Here is a 27770-nt window from a genome sequence, read left to right as displayed (position 1 = left end):
GTTCCCTACAGGCAGGTATCACAACCTCCTTTAATTTTCCAAATACACACATTTCTGGTCAGATCTAATAAGACCCTATTAATTCCTACGTCTTCCAGACCTTCCCCCACCCTCCTCTCTCTCTATGTCAGGACATAGTATGATAAATTGAATTATATTTTGAACACACGACTGGCCGTCTATCAAAAACAAGTCAAAAATCTTCCCTGCGCATGTTTATGAAAGACATTTCTAAACTCTTCCTGACCTGAAATGTTTATATCCAGAGTTTACATTGTGAACATTTTAGATGTCATCAAAACCACCTTGCTCCAGGGGTATAAATTGATTCCATTTGTTGCCTGTCCAAGCGACTGGCCTCAGCCGCAGGAGCCATACGAGGGGGAAACCGAGAAGCTGGAGAAATCAGTTCTAAGGGGAGACACCGTGGACTTGCAGAGGGCTTCCTGATGAGTGAAAATCAGGGATGGGGTTCAGTGGGAAATCGCATGCCATGCCTCAATCAGCAACATGTCCCAACAACCAGGGAGGCATGTGTCAATCAAACCGATGTGGGTTTGTGGGGAACCAGTGAATCAGTAGTAAGGCTTTTAAGCCATCATTAAAGAAAAACTCAGAGATGCTCTGCTGCACTGATGTTAAACATGTTAATATCATACTGCCAATAATACCATAAGACCAGGGGCATTGTGCGCTATTTTAGTTTTTTGGATGGGACACCGATGGCAGTTTTTGTTCAATGCCTTAAGATTATGAAGAAAAAAGTCTACTTAGTAGCCTACTTCTGTTGTGTACATTTTGATTAGTGTGTTCTAATAAGGATAAACAATAAAAGGACCAGTTTTTACATTTTTGAAGCAAAAAAAGTGTGGATTGATGATGGCATAATTTCAAAATATCTTGAATGGACTTTCCAAATTAAGGAATTGTTATTTTTTATTTATTTTTTTTTTTAAGACAATCTTTTTTTAATATATTTTTTTATTTAAATAATATACATAAGCTGTATTTCATGTATACATTTTTTATGTATGATTACATGTATTTATTTTATTTAATTTCTTTTTTACTTATTTTTTGACTGTGAAAGCACTCATAATTGAATCTTCTGACTGACTCGAAACCGCTATTGTTGTATTATTTTTATATCTCTCTGATTGAATAACACCAATAAAAATAGTTAAACTAAATAATATACATAATATTATATTATTAACAACCTTATAAAAATTCAGAATTTTAATATAATTAAATACATTTTATAATTTAATATTAATATATATTATTTATATACAGTATTGTTTTTAGACATTGTAGCAGTTGGTGTTATGTACATTACTGAGACAACACAGCACAATCACACACACACACACACACACACACACACACACACACACACACACAAAACACCCACTTCAATAACCTTCCAGGATGGTGCTTAAGTTTTATAAACTCTACCCAGGAAGTGACACTAACAAAAGTCAGAGCTCACTGTAGCTCATTAGTGAGAGGATATGGCTCTAGCTGACATTATCAGCTCATCTAAAACACTCTCAATCAAAACGGTGCCAGACAACGTCAACAGGATGTCACTGAGAGCCTGTATACTATAGATGGATGAAACAGAGATTGTGTGTATGTGTCTTTTACAGCAGAAGCCGCATTAGACAGTCTAACTGCTTAAATGTAAGCACATCAAAGTCTTAATATGTGCACAATTTTACAAACGTGCATTAAATGTGCATATGTATATAATTTGTGAACCAGAAGGTGTTTTTTTTAAATACACTTACAATGAAAACGGTGTGTGCGAGTGTTCTGCTACGTCTATACATATCCACCCTCCACGCTTAGACAGAAAGCAGATGTCGGGAATGTGTTAAAGGACAGTCTTGTTGATAATCAACCTGCTATTAGTGAGGTATGTGGCAGTGGTGCTGCTGGGCTGTGAAGGATTACATTACTCAATCTCTCCAGACAACAAGTGGCTGCTTTCCTCTTAGTGGAGTGCAGCACACATACAAATGAGTTCACGCTATTTTGGAGCATCTCCCCCCCTAAACTGTGTCTCTCCGAAGTGAGTTATGGTCAAGAAATTGCTCTCTGTTTTCTCCTGTGGATTAGGAGGTCCTGTAAACATGGGCTAAAGCAATGCAACCTTATTCGATTTCCACCGTACAATAGGGAGGAAGGTATCTTCATAAATGTTTGACCCACAGATGAGGTAATAGCTTTGGTTTATAAACTGGACAAGATTGGGGGTCCCAAAATGCAAAAGCTAAAATGACCGAGAAAGTGTTACATGATCGAGTGGCATAAGGCGTAAAGCAAGAAAGGGAATAATCAAGAGCGGGTGGGAGGGAGTCGATCATTGCTCTCCCTCCATTTGACCAGCGGCCAAGCAATGAGACTCAGAGCTGTGGCCGAGCTCCTCTGAGACAGCTGCAACATTTCAGGGCTCCAACTCAGCAAATTTCCATCAGCTGCTGCTGCCAGAGACCACAAAATGCTTTCAAACAACGGCTCACTTCAAGAATTCTTGTCTCAGGGAGGAGAGACACAGAAAAAAATGGCTGGAGAAAAGTATCACAGTGCAGCTGAGAGAGTTCAGTGCATTAGGTTAGCAGATTAATGCAAACTGTGCTCTGGCAGAGGAGTTTGATTGGCCTTTCATGGCAAAAAATTGCTTGCAGGTTTGGAAGACGGTGGAGAAAAGTGTGTAAGAGCGTGTAGAGTTTAGAAACGGGCTGGCGTGTTTTGTGTCAAACCCCTCAGCGTCTTCGCCATACATTAACACTTGTCACCGATGCCCATTAGGTCTAAAGCCAGTGCCGAAAATGTAATTACCAAACCATTTATTTCATTGTTAGGAAAATAAACCAATGAAACCTCAGAATGCATTAGGCTGGCTGGGGACCTCTCCTGTTTTCACCTTCTACGTTGATAACACGCAGTGCACCGGCCTGGCATGCTGAAATAATGCTCCTCTTATACACCACAAGCCGGTCTGCTCTATTAAAACCAGCTGGCAGGCATAAGTCATTCTTTATCTAAGTTCAATTAAGAGAACAACTGATTTAATGAAGGAAGCTATTTATACACAAGGGTTACTCATCCGTGCCGTCCATCGGCTGAGCGCCTCACAGGCCAAGAGGAGACCTGTCCCAATAAACTAGACCATTGACACGGGGTGCTTGTAAAAACAAGTAGGCCCAATCCATTCGTGACTGAACGCAAGGGACTAACAGGCCGCCTTTGTCATGGATGTTCTGGTAAAAGGGGGTCTTGGTTTAGAGAGAGGAGGAAAGGGGCCTTATGAAGAGACTGGATTTGCTGGGTTTGCTGATTAAAGGTACAGAAATCATTTGGCCTTAATTTTATAAGTATTATTATTTTGTAATAATAATAATAAAATAAGGATGATAATAATAATAAAATAACAACAACAACAACGATACTTAATAATAATAATAATTTAAAACTAAAGGTCATTTTGTAGATTACGTTTCATTTATTCTTGATGATGATGATGATGATGATGATGATATCATCATTAAAAAATAAATAATATTTATTATTCTACAAATGAACTTTGATTATAGAAAAATGCTTTATAATTAAAATCAAATAAATTGTATGATGATGATGATGATTATTATTAATAAAAATCGCATATTAACTAATATTATTATTATTAATAATAGTAGTAGTAGCAATAATAATAATAACAATAATAATAATAATTATTATTATTATTATGAATCATCAATTTAATCAATTTTATTTATATAGCGCCTATATTATTACTTTTTAAATGTTGATGATGATGATGATTAATAATAATAATAATAATCTTAACAATAATTGTTTTATTTTAAATATTAATAATAATAATTAGTATTATTATTATTACTCACCATCATTGACATTTAAAAATGAATAAAATGGGCACTATGTAAATAAAATTGAGTACATTTTTGATGATGATTAATAACAACAACAACAATCATGATAATAATCATCATCATTTAAAAAGAATAAAAATATTCAACATGATATTTGTTTTTAGGCGCTATATAAGTAAAATAAAATCAAATAAATAATCTATGATTATGGTGATTCTACTACTACTGCTTCTACTATTATTTATAATTATTGCTACTACTACTAAACTAAACTAAACTATAAACTAAACTAAACTAAACTAAAATTAAATTAAATAAAAACTTATAATAAATAATAAGTATAAATAAATAAATAAACTAATTTAATTTTAATTTAATTTAAATTTAAAAAAATACTAATAAATAAAACTTGTACCATGTATAATCTGTTACACAAACACTGGATCTATACTTATTCACGATGGAGACGGAAGCTGTCACATGGACTGGACTCAAGTCCAAGGTCCAAGTAAAGCAAGACCACTGGAGTTCAAACGCTGCTCCTCAAAACTCCTCTAATGTAGCATTTTAAGTGCTGTGCATGCGCGTTCTCTCATTCCATGCGCATTATAAATGTGAAGAGCTATGCTGGAGAGTAGTGTTTGAAGTCTGGGCCCAGGCCCCAGCTCAGCAGTAAAGGGACTCCCCCTGCCTTTCTCTGGCCGTATAAATGACAGCTAGTGAAATCCGAACCGCCGGCCCTTCGTAAAAAACCCCGACTATCTGCGCCGCCCTCTCATTTAATCAAATCCGCCGTAATTGTCATCTGCGGATTTTTAAAGACACAAAGGGGAAATCGTAACTTGACCCGCACCTCTTGACTCGGGGTTGTCAGAGTTTGTGTATAGTCATGCTTCGTCGTGTGTTTATGTGTGCGGCCGTATAAAGGCCTCGGCTGTCGACTTCATCTTCATCTCCCCTCATCTCACGCTGCACTACTCTTTAGATCTTCAAAGCCAGAAGAGGACAACAAATCACGGCGTCTTGTGAGTGTAAGCCTATAATAACAGTGACAAGGCATGACACAGGGGAGTAGGGCAGTCGGAACAATGGGGGACCATATGGGATGTTTTTTGGGAGGAGATGGAACTATTTAAGTAGTAAAAGAACATTTGCAACCCAGAGGTGAGCGACAGGGGAGCAACTACGAAATATGGAATACGCAGGTCGCCGTAATATATGTACACCGCCTTACGGAGCGATTATACTCCTGTGTCCACTCAGCGCTAAAAGAAAAATCAAAAACAGCTTTCGTATCCCGCAGATGAACTCCAAACTTCACATTAACATGAACTTATCACCTGACTTCAGCTGGTCAACTGTTCAACTGGCTGAACGCACTTATTTTGCTAATAAAAAGCAAGCGTTTGTGATGGGTGGGGTTGGTGAGGTGGAGGGGGCCAAAACAGCTGCAGAGATGTTGTGGCTGGACCGGGACAGTGCTGCGGTGTTGATTGACAGGTGACGAAGACCTGCGCCTGAATTTGCACAGCCAGACTCTGACAGCGAGGCTTGACTAATACCATGTCAACGGCAGGGCTCACATTTGTGGGTGGGAAAGGAAAATGTTATGATGTTACCAAGAGAGACGGAACAGAAAAATAACACTCCATTAAGATGAGTTAGTCGCACTCTTTAACGGGAGCTTTCACTGGGGGCTGGAGACAGCTTTATTTGTCCACCTCTAAGAAAAATAGTTTATCTAGATTTCATAGCTTCGTCCTCCAGGAGTTGAAGTATACTTGCACACTTTACAAAGCACAAAGTACATTTTACCACTACAAATGAAGATATGTTACATTTTAATTGCTAAATATACAGAGCAGCACCATAAAATTTTGCCTGAGTGAGGGAAGAGTCATTAACAAACTCTGCATTTTCTCTTTTGGGGCTGCAGCTGTGGAGTGGTTACAAAATTTGGGCACCTACTAAAACACAGAAGAATCCCCATCACCAGTGCTGTGCATGTGAACTTATAGCATCCTACTCTGCCTTTAAGCTACTAAAGCACTAGTCTGCTTTCAGATTTGATTAAGGTCTCAAATAAAATAAAACCCAAATTACGTTTTGCACACTGAAAAATAGAGACCCTTTTACAGTTGTTATAAAATTACACACACAATTCATGCGCATTTTAATTATTTTTGCATGGATAATGCCTTCGACAAAATATCAAATCAAGTACTATTTACTGTATGTTACAAAACAAATCACGAACATTCTTTTCATGCAACATGTCTCACGAAAAATAAAACAAAATAAATTCCAAATAAATTTTTTGAATGTTGAAACATGTTTGTAGTTAATGACCTATACCTATGGTGATAAGACACATAAACTGAGAACTAATTTTACACATGCGTCAAAATCTGCTAACGGAGAGCAAATCATGTAAAATATATTTATTGGAAAATTAAACACCATTTTTATTAAAATTTGATAATGACTGAGAAGATCACCTTTCAAGTTCAGTAATATATTTCACATCAGCATATGAGAGTCGAACTGGACTACTGTAATGTGCTTTTTAAAAACGTCAAAATATAACGTACAACTTCCTGTTTCTGTCAGTAACACGTTGAACGATGTTAACTAACCCGTTGAGGTTTTTCAATTGGATTGCCATTTAATCCCTTTAGCATGCAGTGTAAAATATATCACTTAGTTCTGTGATTATTCTGATTCAGTTTCAGTGTGTCATGTGTCATATATGTTATTTGCTGCATCCTAATTTACCTGCTTATACTATGCCCTTAAAGTATGTACTCTTTTGTGAAGAAAAAGTACACACTTTTGAGTGTATAGAAGAGTAGACAAGCTTTGGGACATACTATCATGTCATACAATTGCATCTTTAACAGATGCGCATCCTGTCACTGTAAACTGGCCTGTCAATCACAGTTAACATACTCCTTATTTTATTTAATTTAACTTCCTACTGTATCGGAGAGAAAAGTAGTAGCATGTTGATCTGCCAGACGTGGGTCTTTATGCTGATAACTCTACTCATATTTTTGCATAGAGATGTATTTAAAAGTTAATGGCCAAACGTATGTTTATAAACAATGTCGTTGCAAATTAAATAAATATTTTTACCAGGTCAAATGTTGATTATTAGTAACTCAAAACCCTTTATCTAAAACTCTCTAATTAAAGGGGTCATCGGATGCGACATGCACTTTTACAAGTTGATTGAACTGAAATGCGTGTTGGCAGTGTGTGAACACAGCCACTCTAAAATGATAAAAATCCACCCAGTGTTTTTTTTTAATCTACAAAAATCATTACCCCTTTCTCAAATCAAGCTGTTCTCAGCTTCTTGGCTGTGTGATGTCACACAGACCCAGGCCCCTCTCACGATTGTTGATTGACAGTGGCGTTTCAGCACAGACTGGACTGGCATTTTACCTTAGACCCGCCCTGAGTGAGCTGTCATCAGTCCGTCATTGTTTCGATGCCGGAGCAGATGTAGACAAGAATATTTCCATAGCAATTGAGGTGTTTTGTTGTTGGATGTAATAATGAACATAGCAGTCGTCATTTACTCCCGACATCTGAGCCGCTGAAGACGCAGAGGATTACATTTGTTTTTGAAGGGAATGCTCCCCCGATCTACCTAAATGCGTTTATGTTCGCGCAAATCATTTGTGATCCAGCCTCACCTACAGAAAGGTTTTTTTATGAATCTTTGCAAATCGCCTTTCCTAATAACGTGCTAGTTAGTAAGTTTCACGATGAATGTGGCTAAAGTTTACCGTCTCTCAGAGAGCAGCTCGGAAGAGAGGGGTGGGGTCAGCAGAGCTCATTTGCATTTAAAGCGGCATGCACTAAAATGGCTTGCTCTGAAAAGAGCTGTTTTTGGCAAGGTAAAAAGGGTGTTGTTTTGCGCTACCATTGAGAAAATTTCAGCAAAGTATGTTATAGTCTTTTCATTAAGACCCTAAAGAATCATATCAACTTGTGGAAAATGGGCATCCGATGATCCCTTTAACCGCCAGTTGCACACATCCACCATGTTTGTAGTTTTTAAACACTTTTTATTTGTGTTTGTAGTGAACCGAAACCTTCGCCAAAGTGCAATGGGTTGTGGGCAATAGTAGTCATTAGAGTGTGCACAGATCAAAAATGGAATTAATAGACCATCAAGGTGCCTTTTGGCATAGTCTTTTCAACATACTGTGCTTTGGGACACATCTCACATGTTATTTAGGATAGATAGTATGCACATTGGGACGCAGGGATTGTCTCTGACAGACAGCATGTTGAAGCCACTCAGGTCGCTATTTTTTCCTGCTCAGAAAGCAATGATGCAGTCAAAATATCCGGCAGAGTTGGTTTTCCTGAGTATTAATTATTAAATATATTAAAGGTATTAATTATTTATTTCCTAGCTGGCAAGTAGTCAGTGAAGTGATTTATGCCCGTGAGAGTGTTATTTAAATGTTTTTAGTTTTTGACAGATGTGATAACATGCGTAAGGGGGGAACTATGTTTAACTTTTGGATAATTATGACATGTTATTCAAAGACTGACATGTTTGGCTTGTCAAAAATTATTACAAAATTGTTGACTTTTGAACATCAAGTTAATTTTTTATCAAGAAAGGTGTGGCTTTGAAGTTGTTTTTATTGTCTAACTTTTATTAAAACTCATACAAACACAGATCCTGATGTAAATAATAAAGAAAAATCACTTTTTAAAACTGTTTTTCCATTATTACCAGTTAGCAAATTTTGACTCACATACACTAAAAAGCACATTATGACCAAGTTGAAATGAATGAATACATTCATTATCTCCTCTACTTACACATATTTATCATCAGTGTCCTTTTATTCATTGAAAAAATGAAAGTAGTAAAAAAATTATAATAATAAATAATTATATATTAATTATATAATTAATAATAAATACATACAGACACACACACATTATATTGTAGACAAAAGCTGGAAAGGAAATATCTTCCTGTTATGAATAAGGAACACATGTAATATCAGTGTTTCAAAAAGTGTGTGTGTGTGTGTGTGTGTGTGTGCGTGCGTGCGTGCGTGCGTGCGTGCGTGCGTGCGTGTTAGTCAGACTGAGTGGCACATTTGATATGGTCCACACAGGTGTCCTGGAGGCCCACATTTACTTCGGGTCCAAGAGCCTGAATGAGGATTGACACGTTTAACTCGACAAATATGAAAGCCATCTATGGAATGATATGAGTTCTTGGAGGAGGAGGGCGAGGGAACTTGAAACGGTTAACTCATTAAAGCTTGAAAACTCACTCAAGATTTATGCCTGAAAATATAGTTAATAACATCAATAAATCTCTTGCTTTGGAAATAGATTGTACCAATTCTTTTTAAAAGAAGGCTATTGTTCACTGCAGAGATTCATGCTTTCTCAGCTTTGGAATCAAAAGCCTGTTTTTCAGTCCAGCACCACATAAATCTAGAGTTTAGAACTAGTGTTTAGGGCTTAAATATTTTGTTCACAGTCTACGTTAATTTGTTTTATTATTCCGCTTTAAAAGATATTTGTTTGGCCCAGCATGGCTTCAGGTAATAGTTTCCATTTGAGACAGCACATAGCTGTCTGGAGAAAATAAACACAGGTTTTTCTTTCTTCTCATCATATGACCGAGGGAAGACATAAGGGTTTCATCTATCACACATTGGAATGGTGCAATTACACCACTGTTGTCATTTGAAACTGATACGCAAGGGAAGCACACGGAAAGTAAATGCAAACCCCAGAGAGCACGCTGATAACCTGCTATTTCTCATGGCTTTTATATTATTCCCACTCTGCAGGTCAGAGATTTGCATGTGTGACTTGTTAGACGTATGTGTATGTGTGTGAGAAAGTGTGAAAGAAACTCCACCATATTACTACACTGGGGAAATATGCACTTTATCACCTCAGTCAGACTCAGTACATTTGATTTTGGTTCCACTCAATTTCAATTGACATAAATTGTGCTATAAAGAAGTGGGGAAATGTAACTCTCGATTTCTCGTTGAGTGATCTCATCGAGTCAGACAGGCCTCCTGATATGACAAAACCACAAGCGCTAGGAGCATATGTGCTCTGTGTAAATGTGTGTTCACACAGGCCTCGCACGTTTAACAAGCAGATTTCTCTCTGATACGGCAGACTCATGTGTTTACTCAAGCCTCTGACCTTCTCGCCATGACACTTTCACTGCTGATATAAATACCATCGCCATGCTAAATCATTGTGCCCCACTCAGGTAACCCAACACGCTTCACCCCACGTCTTCCCCCATTGGCCGCATCGCATCACATGCCTAACACTCTGACCAACTGCAACGGAGAACCATTACTGCCGGGTGATATTTTTATACAAGGCTTGTTTGTTGAGAAGGCATCTGTAAAAAACGGGAGAGGTGGGGAATGTGTTGGGGAACTGAGTTCCGCATTGAAACCGGATCGCAGCGCCTACGCTAATATGTCCAAAAGGACTGTAATTATGAGGTGATAATGCCTGCCGATCAGGTTGCTTGTTGCCAGTGAGAGGGAAGCCCCCACTATTCCCAGAGACAGGAGGCTGATGATTTTTCCAGGACTCAGTGATGCAATATCCTCGCTGACGGGTTGCATGGAATGAGCGTGCACTGCAATGTACTGTTGACGAGTTCCCGTCACCTACATGATCAGCGTGTTACTTATAAGCAAAATATTTGCCAGTGCTGAGGCTGTTACAGACATATAGTATCTAATGTCTAAGTCAGTCTTCTGAAATCAACATACACTGGTATATTTAGTAATAAAAAAACAAAGAAAAACCCCCCAAAGAAATCTGGTTCACATAAAAAAACATAAAATCATTAAGAAAATCATTACTTAAAATAACCCCCCCCCAAAAAAATCAGTAAATAAATAAACTAAGAAAACATATTTTATTTTAGCGAAATGCCAAGGAACTAAAGAAATTAAAACTTAATAGAAACTATAAAGACATATAAAAACTTTATTAAAATTAAAATAAACATATGAATGTAATTCAAAATTAACATTAACTATACACACTGTTACTACAATAACACTGACACTCGTTTTTGTCTTATCTATTAATTTATTAATAAACATTCAAATCCAATTCATACAGATTATGACTATATTATGACTATACCTCTTCTATTATGAGTGTATTTCTGAATTAAAATGAATTCATTTTGATATTTTTCTTCATGATCATGAAGAAGAAAAAAGCCTCATTTAAAACTAGTAGACAATGACTGCATCTTAGTCAATAAATCTCAGAAAACATCAGATCATTTGACATTTTTATGACAAGACAACACTAATTCAGGACAGGCTGCAAAATGCAATGTGGGTTGACTACCCCAAAATAAGGGTATTTATGAATCAATGATATTTGAGTCAATCAATCAATCAAGAAAACATTTTCAATAATAATAAGAAACCCTTGAAAAAAATATTTGAAAAACATTTTCAAAACCATATAATACAAACATGAACTTGTGCCAAGTTCTTAAAAATATACAGTGTTCTTTAACTACAGTATATAGTAACCCAAATTATTAATTACGTATTTATTAATTAATTATATGAAGTTAGAGTCAGTTCATTGTAAGACAATGCATTTCTGACCATCAGTATGCTTAAATATTCTACTAAGTACTGCGGTATCTATATCATCAAGCTGTCATAATAGTGATGCTTATCAGGATTATGTGCCAGATAAGGTCAGAAACCAACAGAAGTCTCAGGGTTGGCTAGATATTGAATAGCTGAGGTAAGAGGTCAGGTAGGGGTCAAGGGTCAGGATCAGGGACACCAGGAGAGGCATGGCTTTATCAGCTCTGTTACAGAAGGTTAGACAGAAGCAGTGGACTGAAAGACGGAGCCTTAATTATTCCTGACACATATGGCCCGGCCCCAGTTGCTCCACACGGCAACGTGGAACCCTGTGGAAACCTACACAAAGCCTGCTTATTCACCGTCTCACATTCACACTCATTTCCTTTTCATGTTTTTGGATTATGTTCAGATTTTCCAGGCTGGAATTTCTAATGCAGGGTAAAGAGAGAGGAGAAAAGGGATTTTGGCACTCAGTGGCTGAAACCACATTTTGACGACCGCCTTTAGGATCCTTAATTAGCTCTGCTAATTAACAGAAAGTATACAGCTGATGCAGCTTCTCAGATGTTTTTAAGACTCTCATATCATTATGATAGTTAACAATTATGTGGTTTTTGTTTTAAATAAATTCAAATGTTATGATCTGTTTAAGTTTTTTTTGGCTTAAAACTTTTTTTTTAAACAAATAAGTTCTTTTAGTTCGTATTTTTGTGAGTGAGTAAATATTCACCACATTCTGTATTGTACTTTGAGTCAAAAGTATAATTATATAAATGTGTGTTTTCTGTAGTAATCTTTATATGTTGCATTCAAGCAACTATTTTTAAACAGCCTAGAATATTTTTTTTTAATTATGTCCTCAAAACTGCAATTCCATTATCATCATATATTTGCTATATTGAAGGAGAAGTGAAAGTGGATTTTAATTTAAAGGTTGAATAGGACAAGTGTATTTTTTTTTAGGTAAGGTTGCTTAATGGCAAATTTTATTGTGACAACTTACCCCTTATTGTGTGACAACATTCCCTGCTTTTTTTCTGGGCAATAACAGTGGAAATATTCAGTGGCAAATTAGCCATGACTTTAACCAAGACTTTAAGGTACTGTATGTGCCAATACAGAAATTGATGTACCCTGACAAATATTCTCTGGTGTAAAAAGTTTGACAACTAGCCTTGGTCTGTTACTGACCTTTCTCTCTTGTCCAATTATGAAAAGCTGGCCACATTTGTCAATTGCAACAGCAATGGTTTAAAATCCAACAGTCATCCAAATTAAACCAGAATAAAGTTTCATTTTATTAACATCATATGAGTGTTAATTCAGCGGGTGAAATGGAGACACTGCCCAGGATAGTGAAATAAAACACTGCCCTGAATGTGATATTGCTTTCCACCTAAATTACTTTGGTTAGGCAAATTAAACAGACAGAGATACTGTTAGATGAGGAACAGGTTCCTAATAGTTTGATTGGGGACTGATTAATAAAACAAGACTGCTCCCAATTGCTTTCCAGGGAAAAAGCATCGACTGCTTGCAGGAGTAGTTCCAGCTAAAAGTAAAAAAAAAAAATGTTTATCTGTTTATTGATAGATAAAGACTTCTCAGCAACTTAGTCTATTTGTTTTCACTGTAAGAAAATATGCATGTTGTTTATAGCTGTGGTTTAAAATAGAAACATTACTAACGACTGCATGGTGGTTTGTGACCCAACACCCTTCTTCTACTGAAGAGCCCAGGGGAAAGGGCTTTAAAAATCTTTAAACCTTTGTTATAAAACCATAGGTGAAGGAGGAGAATACAGGAGACAAGCGATTATGGAGCAAATTACATCAGGTATCTTTCTCACACCCACTTTCCGTTTCTCACACACACACACACACACAAAATGAAACTGGGTTATCAAACAGCCCATATAACGCCCTCATGTATGGGGTCGCCTGTGGTCCTGTCAAGGGCCAGCAGCTGGGGGACAGAGGAGAAGGTAGAGGGGGGCGTCTGACCCAGGATCCAGGTTCTGAGTACTTTTGCAGACAGGTTGGCTCCAGTAGCAATGAGTCATGGCCGTCTGTCTATGTTGCCTGCAAGCTGGCCAAAAGGGTCTTATATTTTATCATGATGCAAACCACTGCTTCATTCACTTACAGAGTACTGCCATTTAGCCTATCCAAATCTATGCCTTGTTCCACAGCCACTGTGTAGGGAATGGGCTGTACTGGATATAAACACAGCAGACTGGAGTCAAATGCAGAGAAATCAATCTCGTGTTGACACGCTCCCTTTAAAAGTGCTCAGATTTAAAGAACATTCTGTGCCAACTGAACATTCATCAAATGGACAACGTTTCTCAAAGGGAAAAAAAGGTCGGACGAGCTAAGTGTTCAGATTTGCAATGACAGAAAAATCTAATTGATTTTAAGATGACGAAGACTTTTCTATTTTTATGTAATGTTTAAAAAAAAATCAAATGACAAACTACAGCTGCTTTTTTCGGCAGAAAAAAAGATTATGGTTACTAAGTTTGGTCCCACTTTATATTAGGTGGCCTTAACTACTATGTACTTACATCAAAAAATAAGTACAATGTATTTATTGTGTTTATATTATATTACAAAACACTTTTGCTGCTATTGAGGTGGGATACGGGTAAGTTTAGGGACAGGTTTGTTGGTATGGGTAGGTTTAAGGGAGGATTAAGGTATAAATGGATGGGTCAACAGTGTAATTATAAATGTAATTACAGAAATTAATTACAGATTTATTTACATGCAGGTATTTTTAAAAATATAAGTACAATGTAAAAACATGTATGTACGCAATAAGTGCATTGTATTAAATTATTAATTTAAATGTAAGTACATAGTAGTTAAGGCCACCTAATATAAAGTGGGACCCTAAGTTTAGGGGTTTTGTATTTACGTAAAATATTACCTACAAAAAAACTGCTGCTTAATCTGTTTGATTCATACATATGAATCCATTTTAATTTAGAAAGAAAGAAAGAAAGAAAGAAAGAAAGAAAGAAAGAAAGAAAGAAAGAAAGAAAGAAAGAAAGAAAGAAAGAAAGAAAGAAAGAAAGATAGAAAGAAAGAAAGAAAGAAAGAAAGAAAGAAAGAAAGAAAGAAAGAAAAAGAAAGAAAGATGTGTGTTTGTATGTATATTTGTATACGCGCACAGACACACACAAACATATACAGATTTAATGGGGGGAAAAAATCTGAAAAACCTTTTCCACTATAAAGAATTTATATTCTTTATAGTGGAAAAGGTTCTTCAGATTTTTTAGATTTCATTGTAGATTTTTTAGATTTAATTTGTTTTTTTAGATTTAAATATTTATAAAAAAAAAAAAATGGTTCTGTTCACTGAAAGAATATTTGAGGAACCAAACAGAATTCTTCTATAGACCTTAGTCAGGTTAGACACCATATTCAGTTGAAAACAAGATCACATCATTTTTACAACTCAAAACTTTCAAAATTGTTTCATGAAGTTTTTGTCTACTGAAAGTTGTTTTTTTTTCTCTCTCACTCTCTGAAAGATGTTTCGTCAGTTGAACAATCTACGTTGTTAAACAACAGTAAAATTCAGTGATCGCACCGTACATCTATCCCTCAAAGCCTCGTTTTTATTCCTGTCAAAAAATTAAACGTGCATGGCACTATCCTGACTAAAGTCTTGGACATGTGTGTCAAGAGACAAACATTATGGATGTTTGTCTGGATGAGGGATATATATCTAATCTCTATTTACATAAACACTGCTACACTGTACCAGTCATTTCATACAGAACCACAGCATGGAGCTTATCATCAATGAAAATCACTACACAAACAACAAAACCTCCCTTTCCACTGAATCTAAGCATGTACGAATGCATGATATCCTCAGGCGCGGACGAACTGAAGAGTTGTGAATGATGCATGACAAAGCACTGAAATTACACTGAACCGCAACAAAGTCATTACCAAAAAGTACCCCAGGGCTTGGGTTCAGAGGAAGCGGGTCTTGAATTCAGGGGTAGGTTGGTCCAAACACACATTTACCATTAACTTTAAGTGAAATACTCAAAGTTGACTAAATTTGTGTCTACATTCTGCAACCAGATACTAAGCAGATGGACATCCTCCAGAGAAGGGAGATTTTACAGATGAGGCTGTGAGCCCTAAACTCTTTCATTGTCTCATTCCACCGTCTGCACTTGCACAGACCTTCTGCAATTGTTCTGGGGGGAAAAAAAGTGAAAGCCGGATCAGATCGCCTTACTTTTTCAGGGAAAAAGGTGAAAAACACGCAACCTGAAACTCTTCGGAACTCAGTGTGAAACAGAAACGGACGAAGGCGGTGAGCGAGAGAGAAAGAGCTGATGAGAAAGGATGAACAGAGATGTCATGTTGAGCTGTATAACCTTAGGCAAGGTAACAAATAGAGCTCTCAATTGCGTCTTAATTTGTGTCTCACCACAGACTTTCCCTGCTAATGTCTGGTTGCTATTATCATAATCTATAGCAACATCCACCCTAAGCTTAACGTTAAAGACCCTGAGCTGATATAATTTCAGTATATCACAGAATTAGGGTCAATGACATGATGCTCATTTTTTTGTCTGAATAAATAAATAAATATTCAGACATACAATTACTTCTCTGATGAGCATGTATATGCCAAGGAACTTTGGTATAATATTGTACCGTTACTTAAAAATATTTTAACAAAACAGCTTCACTGCTTGGTGCAAAGTCATGGTGCAACTAAAAAGCAGAAAAAAAACTAAAAAACAGGAAATTATATCAAGCCTCTTATAATATTACATTATAATTTATAAAAAAAAAAAAAGATTATAATTTGTTTATAAATATAATGAATTAAGGCATTAAAATACATTTCTTACATTTTGATTTTTTTTTTTCTTTTTTGAAATTATGATTCAGGGTGTAAGGAAAACGTTACTTTTTTATTTAATGATTACACCAACTTTTTGAAAATGGTATAAGGTGAAAAAAATTAACACAGAGAACTAGCACATGTACTGAAATTTACAAAAAAAATGTAAAAAGGTTTTTCCTTTCTACTTATACATCACAGACCCATTCGTCCGTGAAAAAAGGTCAAATTACAATATACAAATAGCTTATTTGCAGTACAAACATGCACACAAAACTGGAAATCAAGACATTGCAACTGAACACACAGAAACGCAACAGAAATAAGATGTTCTCAGGAAATTCAAGCAATGAAACAATGACAGCCTTGATAAACACGTAGACAGACAAGGTAATGCCCACACACAGCTGACTGTCAGGTTAAACCTGCTATATGTCAAGAAACACTAGTTAACAAACTGTCAGAAATCTGAAGAACTATTGTACATTTAAGGTGTCATTTAATTGTATTAGTTGTACAATCATTATTAAAGTAGCAATTAGCTGGTATTGATAACAACTTCAATTATATTGATTGAAAGAGTTGTTATTATCAGAATCAGAATGAGCTTTATTGCCAGGTATGTGCTCTGTAGCGTCAACCAGATGGCAACAGTTCAAAGAGGGAGTGTGCTGGATGTGAGGGGTCCAGAGTGATTTTGCCAGCCCTTTTGCTCACTCTGGATCTGTAGAAGTCTGAAAGTCATATTGTTTCCTTGTGCGCTGGTTGATCGTTGGGGAATTTTTTTGTAAATTGAGAGCTCACAGACACAAACAGGACCTTATCGGGTGGAACAGGTATGTATGGGAAAACGATACAAAGCGACTCACTTGCCCTCTAGATAAGGAGGTACACGTTTCCAGTTTGCGCTAGCGGTGTATCCTGTTACTAATACCGTGCTGGTTTTGTTCCTCTGCAGGGATGTCACATCCCTGAGGGAAAGGAACATCAACTTCCACATCTCGCTTCTCTCTCTTTCACTCCATACTCACACAAACACTCACACACATGGAAATATCAACTAATACCTCTCACACACTCTCTCTTTACATCCCCCCCTCATCCATCACACAAACACTCACACCATAAATACCACCTCTCAGAAAATAACCTCCTCACCTGCTCATTCACCAAGCCATTTTCACTATTATGTCTCTGGCTGGTTTTCCAAACGATAATGCATCCTTTGGGTCATGCTTTATGCTTTTTAAATGTAAGGAATAGTTATCTGCAATAATTTCCTCATATTTATGTCATTTTAAAACATTATATAAAGCAGAATGTCAGAATTATAGCATGTATTACTGTTTCCCATACTATGAAAGTCAATGGTGACCACAATTTTCAAATGAGAGGCTTTTAAGGTGAGAGTAGCAACGTTTTGGAGAGACTAACACATTTTTAGCAAATTTTATTCTGTTACTAGCACAAATCTATCATATGGATTTAGAGGACTCTGAATAAAATGCATGAGTTGCATGGACTCCATTGGCTACCATTAACTTTCACTGAAAGTGAGCAGCATTAACATTCTTTTAAACATCTTCTTTATTTTTTTTTTTTGGAAGAAAAAACTTTATTTACAATGACATCAGAGCCGGAGAGTAAATGATGACAGCATTTCTATTTTTGAGTCGACTATACCTTTAAAACACTCTTAAACCTGATTTTGCTTTGATTGTATGGCCTTATAGACAGAGGAATGAGAAAATCATTAAACTATATTTTTGTTTTAGTATCCGTCTGCTGTCTTGACCAGTATTCGCTTGTTGAAGGGAGGCCTATGTGCCTGAGGTTACATGGGTCGTGACACACACTTGCAGGTGCATCTTAGTAGCCTCTGCGGGCAAAGGTCAAAGGCCAGAGAAACCCAAACCAGTTACACCAATTACTCTGTAAACCCCTCAAATATAAGTCTTGCTCTATTATCTATGTAATTTAAGAATTAGTAGGTAATAGTTCCACTTTGTCACAAAAAGTCCACAAGTATTATCCTAGCAATAAATAAACCCATTAACACCCCATTAACACGGGATATGCTGTGGCGGTCAGGCACAATTGTCAACAAATGCAATTACATTTTACCGATAGCAGATTTGTTTGGATTAGAACCAAGAATTCAAAGATTTGAGCGTAGTTTAACTCATGAATGTATGAATCACCTTAAACTGCATTTCAACAAGTCTTTCAGTCTATCAGAATTACACAGAAATTACAACTGAAATGTTTATAGTAAATCACAGAATAAGGCCGTTATCCTCGTGCCAAATTTAAATCACATTAAGTCTTTACATAATAAGTAAAAATATAAGCAAGTTCATGCTAAATTCAAGCACACTGTTTTTTGTAATATGTTCCTAAATAAGTTGCCAACATAGTCATTGCAACCACCTAAAAATACAAAGTCCTAATGATGTAATGCCACAGTTGAGTAATATTTTTGGCGCAACAGCAGAGTTCAAAAGCTTAAGCCTTTCGCTAACGTCCTCCAAGATAAATCTGTCAGCAGCACAAAGCGAGCATGACTGTGTGCGAAAGGTCTACTGAAAGCCGTTTCCCTTTGAACAATAAGTAACTGTGCAGAGAGTCCTGTCTCTGGTATATCCAGCGGGTCCCTCCTTTCCCACCTATATGTCTGTAGATTCGTTTGACAGGCCGCCAGTCTCTCATCACACCCCTCAATCCTCCCTTTCATCTGTACAGCTCTTCCAAAAGCTCAGCCTGTCACTTTTACCTCTCTATTCTCACTCGCTGACCTGCCCTGCGGAACACTAAGGGATCCATTAAAGTGGATTTTTGGCATTCCTCTGCTGTCATTCTAACCCTGCTGTTTACCTTGTCTTCCAGGGGAAGTTCTGGCCTATCAGCCTCTGCCCATCCTCCCTTGTCAGTGACAGAGTCTTCAGACTGGTTTCACACTAGGTGCTGTTCTCACCTGAACAGGTAGTCATTAACTACTCGCCGTCACTCCAACACACGGCCTGTCAGCACCCTTAAATCGGAAGCCTAAAAGCTCTCATAGCCTCTTTAAACTCTGAGATCCTCAAGTGCTTCTAATCCCGAGTGAAAATTCTGTAGAGATATGGCAAGGTAATTTGATAAGCCATTTTTTTCTGCATTCAAAACATTACATTGCCATTGTGCACGTTCAACGAAAACATTTAATATGCCAATCATTTATGCCAAGACATATTTGAACACTCAGATACAAGCCAGACAAAGGCATTATTATTCATCTGGTGTAGACATTGTCACTTGCTATGAAACAGACATCGGGTTTGAATAATTTGACTGGGAAACCCGAGAAGAGCATGTACACACACATATACAGTACCTTCATTGTACAAATATGCGTTTCCAGACGTACATGCGTCTCTAAACGATTTGGTTTGACACAAAAGAAACATACTGTCTCATGTCCTTGTTTCTGAACAGTGACAGTTAGGTCTAACAGGTCTTGCTGGCTTTACTGGGTTTGTCTTAGTAAAATTTGTTGCTTCTTGTTGCAACTTTACGCAAAACTGTCAACCTTCACACCTTCAGGCTTTCCTCTCACCTGCGTTCAGCCGGTCACCCTGTGTGTGTGTGTGTGTGTGTGAATATGGATGTAGTCATAGTAGACGTTACACTCCGACTAATGTCAGCAAGAGTTCATCCAAGCCGAAGAGAGAAGCTGCCAGAACAGTCAAGTCTGAACACACTCTTACACAGGAGGCATCACACCTCTCTCATGCCGTCTTTCAGGTGCCCAACAGGACATCGAGTTGCCAAACATGTTAGCGCTGTCCTCCAGCAACCTGTTTTTACAACTTATTTTCTCAAAGACCTCTTGTTCAATGAAGAACAAGTGACCTTTGAATGACAGGTCTCGCTTTAGCACATACAGTGTTTTCGGTGCTATTGTTGAACTCCCCAGAGACTGATCTCCCTCTGCTGGTTACCAAGCAAAGCACTGACATATGCATCTTCAGTAACGCTTTAGTTTAGGGACCACTTCTCACTTTTAACTAGTTGCTTAATAGTATGCATAATACTAGGATATTGGCTGTTTATTAGTACTTATAATGCACATATTAATGTCTTATTCTGCATGAATATATATTAGATCCCTTATTCCATACCTAAATTTAACAACTACCTTATTAACTATTAATAGTTAGGAGCAAATTAGGAGTTTACTGAGGCAAAAGTTGTAGTTAATTAACATTGAGAATTGGACTCCAAACTCCAAACAAGTGAGACCGCATCTTTAAGAAATTGCTCTATATGTATAGTCAATGGTAAGCACATGTATCTTGCTTTTGCTAAAGATTATCTATAATACTAATGTCAAATGTGGAATTGAATTCAACACTAAATCCAACACATCAGCTCTGGCCAACCAAACATCTTTATACAGGTGAAAAATTGGCATAATAGTATTGTAAAGGCATTTCTGTAGCTCAAACACTAGAACACGGCACTGGAAACTGCAGAGATTTGATTCCTTGGTTTGATTTTTGAAGGAAAAAATCGATTTAATTATGTGGAATGGATTTAATTTTTTAAATAAATATTTCACACACACACACACACACATGAAATATTATTACAATTTAAATATATTTTCTATTTTAATACATTTTAAAATGTAATTTATTTCTGTGTTGGCAAAGCTGAATTTTCAGTAGACCTTACTTATTAATATTTTTGTGGATTTGATTAATAGAGAGGTCAAAAGAATGCAAATATATAAAAGAATTATATATATATTAAAATGTAATAGAATTCCACAATATAACTGTTTCTATTGTATTTTTGATCAAATACATTCAGAGAGTTCCATTCAAAATAAATCTAAAATAAAACTTTTTTTATTATGTCAAAAATTACATTTTTATAAAGCTAGTTATGCCAGACTATCTAAAAGGAATTTCAAAATACCTACTTTAGTGTTGCAGAAAAGAAAGAATGTCATACAAGGCTGAGTAATTGATGACAGCATTTTCATTTTTGGGTGAACTATCCCTTTAAGAGCATGCCAAATAATATCTTTAACTATAAATACATATAAATATGCCATTTATTTGATTTTTTTTTTATTTGAAATAAAAATATTTGTAACATTATACATTGGCTTTACCGTTACTTTTGATCAAAAGAATGAATCCTTGATGAATAAAATAATTTATTTTAAAAATCTTACTAACTCCAAACTTTTAATTAAATTAAAAATGTAATTTAATTAAATTACAATTTCAATCCATTTGACCAAATTTTGCAGAAAATGTAATAAAAATCCACAGATTCCACCAGATCACCATTTATCAGGAAAAAAATATCAATTAAATGTTACGAACACTTCACACAGTGAAGGATAATTTATTTTTATTTATTTTTAAAAAAGGCTGCGATTGGAGTCTTCATATAAAGTCTATAACTGATACAGGCCAACTGTGTAATATGAACCAAGAAGACAGCAACTTAAAACACTACTATCACTCAAATAATGTACTTTACACAATCATTTAAAATAATTCAATATGATAAAACGTCTTGCTGTGTTTTAATGGCAGCATGTTTGGCAAGGATGAAAACTAGAGTTTGAGAGAAAGGGAAACCAGAATACTTTTCCAACAGAGCACATATTTAGCAAACTCTCATTCTCTCCAACAATGGAAGGCTACCGAGTGGGAGGAATGGAGAAGGAAGAGATTTGCTAGTAAAAATAAACGGGCGAAATAAACTCTAGCTATATTGGTGTAGGGTTGCAGCGCTGAGAAACGAGAGGCTGCCTCGCAGAGGCTGTGGACGCTAAAGTGATGAGGATAATCACGTTGCTGCTGAAATCAATCCACATAAAGACTGCAAACAGCAGCCAGAAGATGGTCACAAAGGGTTTGGCTTGGTGGAGCATGTGTATAAAGCATTATCATGTGCTTTTTATGCAAATAATACGAATAAAAAAGATACCTGAATATGTGCTAAAGTTTAAAAATGTTTTGTGATCTCAGAATAAGAGATAAGATATATTAAAGCAATTACCGACACTGAGAGTCAGTTACATAAAAGTTTGGAATAATTATGATTTCTTTTGAAAGAAGCCTTGCTTACCAAAAATACAGTAAAAACAAATAATGTCCAATATTACAATTTAAATATTTATGAATATCATTTATTTATATTATATATATATATATATTAAAATGTAATAGAATTCCACAATATAACTGTTTCTATTGTATTTTTTATCAAATACATTCAGAGAGTTCCATTCAAAATAAATCTAAAATAAAACTTTTTTATAATGTCAAAAATTACATTTTTATAAAGCTAGTTATGCCAGACTATCTAAAAGGAATTTCAAAATACCTACAATACTGTTGCAGAAAAGAAAGAATGTCATACAAGGCTGAGTAATTGATGACAGCATTTTTTCATTTTTGGGTGAACTATCCCTTTAAGAGCATGCCAAATAATATCTTTAACTATAAATACATGCATCTGAGTAGAGCTAATTATTGCATTGATGTTTTGGCAAGATGGTGTTCATGTGAAATGAGGCATGCTGGGATGTGGGACCAGAGGAAGTATCATGTGTCTGTGTGTGTGTATGTGAGGGTGAGGCAACACACCCCTCCTCACACCTGAATAAGTCTGAACGCCGCTCCATCCCCAGGTGAGCTCCTCAGCAAGGCGCCTCTGGTTTCACTTCTCTTTCTTTCTCCCTCATTCGCGCCAAATCTCAAGACCCACTCGCTCACCTGCCTGACTCATTGTGTGTGAATGTGTGTATGGCAATAGCATCTCTCTTCGGCCACAAAGATTTACTTCTGAGCCTGGGAAAGGAAGTACACCTGTAATTCTACCCGGACTCTCAAGGTTACACGTTCAGTTAAACCACTTCATTTCTGCTCAGATCCGTTCCTCTGCCCTGAGCCTAAACAAGGATCACTACAAACTGTACTCAAGCTCATAGTACACAGCACAATGCAAAACAACAGTGTTTTCGACTAAAACTCAATAATAGCACACAGTACACAGCACAATGCCATACTGCAGTTTTTTTTTTTACATTTGCCTGGTTTATGACATGTCTCATAAAGAAATACCTTTTTAAAAAGTTTTTTTATTTTTTTTTTTAAACACAAAATACTGTTTTTTAGTGATACACTAATTCCTTAAGTAAATTAATATACTATTATATTATTTATGAGGTGAGGCCATATAATGATACTGAAATGTTGTTTGTCCATCTGAAGAGGTCGAAATAAGCCATTTTATTTTATTTTAGGATGCTTTTACAATCCTGTTACCAAAATATAGTATGTCTAATTTAAAACAGTTGTGTTATCTAATTATTTATCAAAATAAACAGTAAATAAACATGACCATTAAATAAAACATGTTAATGAATTCTTTGGCAAAATATAATAACATTTAGAAAAACATGGAACAATGGGTAACAGGGTTACAATAAGTTATCAAGGTGGCATTAATTTGGCTCACATGTTAGTTTGGTATTATATTTCTATCATTTTTTCTTCCAATAATTAAACGATCAAGCCATATGCAGTCAACACATTGCTTCACAACTTAAATGAAAACGAAAACAGATTGAGAGTACTTACTTCCTGCCATGCTGTTGAAAGTGTCCCAATGATGTCATTTCCTGGGTGTCACCAGTTTTAATGGAATGATACATTTTTATGGTGGGGGTGCAGAGAATTGTACTTCTTTGCTAATAAAAAATAAACTGAATGTTGATTAAATTATTTCATTTACCAAAAAATACAAAATTCAGTAATTCAATAATGCTTTAGCAATTGCTTTTATATACTCAGGATAAACTACATTATGCAATTGTACTGTATTGGAAAATACATTTATTTATGGTTTATTTCAATAGGGACTGTTACAATATACATAGATAAAACAAAACAAAAAAAAACAGCCATTCAATACCATGACAGTGTTTTTAGCAAAAAACATTATATTATATGTTATGTTGTTATGTTTTATGTTATGTTATATGTTATATGTTATATGTTATGTTATATGTTACATGTTATGTTATATGTTATGTTATGCTATGTTGTTATGTTATGTTATGTTATGTTATGTTATGTTATGTATGTTATGTTATATGTTATGTTATGTTGTTATGTTGACACTCAACCGTATGTGGTTCTCCACCATCTATACTCAACTATATGTCAACTATACTTTGCTTTGGCACTTGGGTAAGTATCAGCACAATCCCGCAATCTAGCATTTCCTTTTATATAGAAAGTACAACGATATAAAGAAAACATGATGTAAAGGGAAGAGCGTGTGGGAGCAAAGGAAAGTTTTTAGAGGGTGTAAATTGAAACTGCCATTTGGAGGCATTCATTTCCTGGAGTATTTGAGTAAATATTATGAAGATATTTCTCAGTGTTGGACACTCAATCCATCATGGCTCAAAAAAGTTAAAATATTAGCTCACTTGATTCACTTTGTCATACTTAGTCATTTTGACTTTTAAGGCGGACAACTCTCCTCCCTGCCAGCCAGTTCTGCTGCACAAAAGAAAAAAAACATTAACACCCTCAATTTCTCTCCATCACAGGCGGTTGCATGCCAGAGGCAAAGAGAAATAAATGAACAGCAAGATGAAAACAGCTAGCATGAGAGACACGGCTAACTTAAGCAGTCAGAAATCTAGCACATATTACACAGGTGCAGAGAATATTAGCATTGGCTACACACTGAACCTGCTGAGAGGCTGTGGAACCAGGCCCGAGAACAGTAGGGTCCTGACCGAGCTCAGGAATTACTAACATTGGTGGCTCAGTCAAGTCATTTTGTAGATGTAGTATTAAGTTCAGAAAATTATCTATTAAGTTCGATAAAGCTGGAAATGAAAATCACATTCTCATAACACTCTGGTGGAAATGGATCATTTAACTGTAATTCCAACAGCTAGATGTTCCATTTCTAAGATCTCTCATGGGAGTCTACAATAAGCGATTCATTGAGTCTACAGCGCATTACTTACTAACCACCCATTGCACAGAAATAATATACGTTTCAACTTTTCTAGCATAGTATCATAAAGGACAAGTTGCTAACTGTGCAAAGTCTTGAAGGATTTAAGGATACATTAAAGCAAATAATGGCTAAATTCATGAAATTGAGAATGCAGTTGAGAATCAGTTCATGAATTTGAACTGAATTAGAATTTTGGACTTTTAAGGAAGTACAATAAAAATTTACTGAAATTCAAAGCAATGTGTGTAATTTTTAATAAGAAAATGGTCAAGACAAGGTTGAAATGATGGCTTGACAAAAGTTTGTCTAAAAGCTTAAAAAGAAGTTTGAAAAGGCTTGAAGTTTGAAGGTTTTATAGGCTTGTTTAAAATGTCACCAATTTTTTTATATATATATATATATATATATATATACAGTATATATATATATATACACACACAGTATATATATTCTTATTTAATTCTTTTTATGATTTTTACATTTTAAAAAATTAGAAACTTTGAGTTCAAAGTTGAAAGTTGAGTTCAATTCAATTAAATTCAAATATATAAATACATACAGTATATGTGTGTCTAACCAGATTTGCAAACGCTGAACCACTTGTAGGCCGACATTAGGAACGTTTCAGTAATATACTTCACGGATCTCTTTCTAGCTGTGGGTAACACTACACTATTTATTCTCAGCTACAGCCCAAATCTGTAACAGGTGATAGATGAACTGCAGAATTCTTTTTGTCCTTCACATTTAAGTGCTTGTCAGAGGGGATACGAGGCACAGAGACCTATCCACAAGAGGAACAGAAATGCCTCAGAGTCCATCTCAGACGAGTTTTTTATGGAGCTCTGAGCCTGAGCAGGGCAAGGGAGATAATTGGCCGATGGATATTTCAGACGCTCAGCTCTCTAAGTTCCAGCTTTCCAGGGCTCGGCCGACCGGAAGCGAGGGCTTCTGGGATAGATTTATACGGGTTCTGGCCTAAATTGCACATGTCAGGGTCGACTCTCTCTAATATTAATATTAATTCCTTTTGGAATGGAAGCTGATTCTGGCAAGACTAGCACGTCTGGAGTTCTAAGTAGTTTTCCATGAGTCTAATGCAGAACTGAGGCTTTGGAGATATGATGACAAAAACCGCCCCTCTCTCTTTCCGATTCTTTTTTGTCTTTTTCCTTTCTCACTCTCACTTTTTTCACTCCACCTCTCTCTCCAGCTCGCACGCTTTTTGTAAATGCCACAGTTTCTTCACGAGGGTCCGCAAAACATTAATCTGGACTATTAGAAATAAGACTCAAATCTGCTGCTCTCACTTGTTATTTTAGGAAAAATATACCTCTCAGAAAGAAGAAAAATAGCAATGGCCAGATCTGGAAAATGACAGCGTATTCTACAAAGCTACATGTGTACAGAATTACCATATGGAATTTCCCTCATTACACAAATCTTGACATACTCAGATATGCTGCACTTTATATTTTAAGCCTGCAAAATTCCTCAGAGGTCCTCCAGTTTTTATCATCACTAGGATCAATTCTTCAGTTGGATCCTTCACTGCTTGGTCGGTTTTGACATTCCATTCCACATAATTTTAGTTGAAAATATGAGATCAGTTGACTAAATATATAACGTAACTCTAGCTTAAGCTACAGGCCTGCTTCTGATCTGTCCCCAAGCAGCCCGATCGCTCATAAACACAATCGCTTTGAGTTCATTTACAGTGTACCGGCAGCCAAAGACATCATTATACCTGATCCCACGTGTGCCAAGAAGTGCTATTCAGGCTTAAGGAAGGAGGCCTGTACTATCGCAAGAAGCAGGACCGCACACCTACTTACCACACAGTACGCAGATTTCACCAGGTCCCTTATAGGACAATTAACAGCTGCGTATCAGCAAAGCACAGTGGCCGCTGCCAAAATTCAGCCCTTGTTTGCAATGGAAGCCATGGATGAAACATGCTCATTTTGAACTCTTGTTCAAAAGTGTGTAGACCACTGAACTCCTGGGGGTTACTTGCATTTTGCATGATCTAAATTATATTGAGAGCAAAACAGTGGCCTTCTGATGCATCGTGTTTTGTCATTGTTTGTCTCACAAATTTGGACCAGATATAAGAAGTTATGGGTCATACAGCATTGATCAGATTTTTAAATCAATTCCATGTACAATACTGTGTATGGCAAAATCCAAACCAATTCTGAGCCAACTTTGGGAATCTGTTGCTTTAAAGGAATGCTAACAGCCATGTCCCTTAACAGAACAGTCAAACCCA

The 27770-nt window shown here is 36.2% G+C and overlaps 1 long non-coding RNA gene across 1 annotated transcript in view; it reads right to left on the bottom strand.

The window, feature by feature from the left end:
* Window positions 1-24133, bottom strand: part of LOC107666418 (uncharacterized) — a 39202-nt gene extending 15069 nt beyond the window's left edge. Inside the window, exon 1 of the long non-coding RNA XR_001631660.1 lies at window positions 24097-24133. This is a non-coding gene — a long non-coding RNA (uncharacterized LOC107666418). The remainder of the gene's footprint in view (window positions 1-24096) is intronic.
* Window positions 24134-27770: the final 3637 nt, after the last annotated feature.

The sequence above is a fragment of the Sinocyclocheilus anshuiensis genome, unplaced genomic scaffold (assembly GCF_001515605.1).
Source record: "Sinocyclocheilus anshuiensis isolate Anshui unplaced genomic scaffold, SAMN03320099.WGS_v1.1 scaffold63, whole genome shotgun sequence".
In the NCBI taxonomy this organism is placed as follows: domain Eukaryota; kingdom Metazoa; phylum Chordata; class Actinopteri; order Cypriniformes; family Cyprinidae; genus Sinocyclocheilus; species Sinocyclocheilus anshuiensis.
The sequence above is the reverse complement of the archived record's forward strand: the minus strand, read 5'-3'. Positions and strand labels throughout refer to the sequence as shown.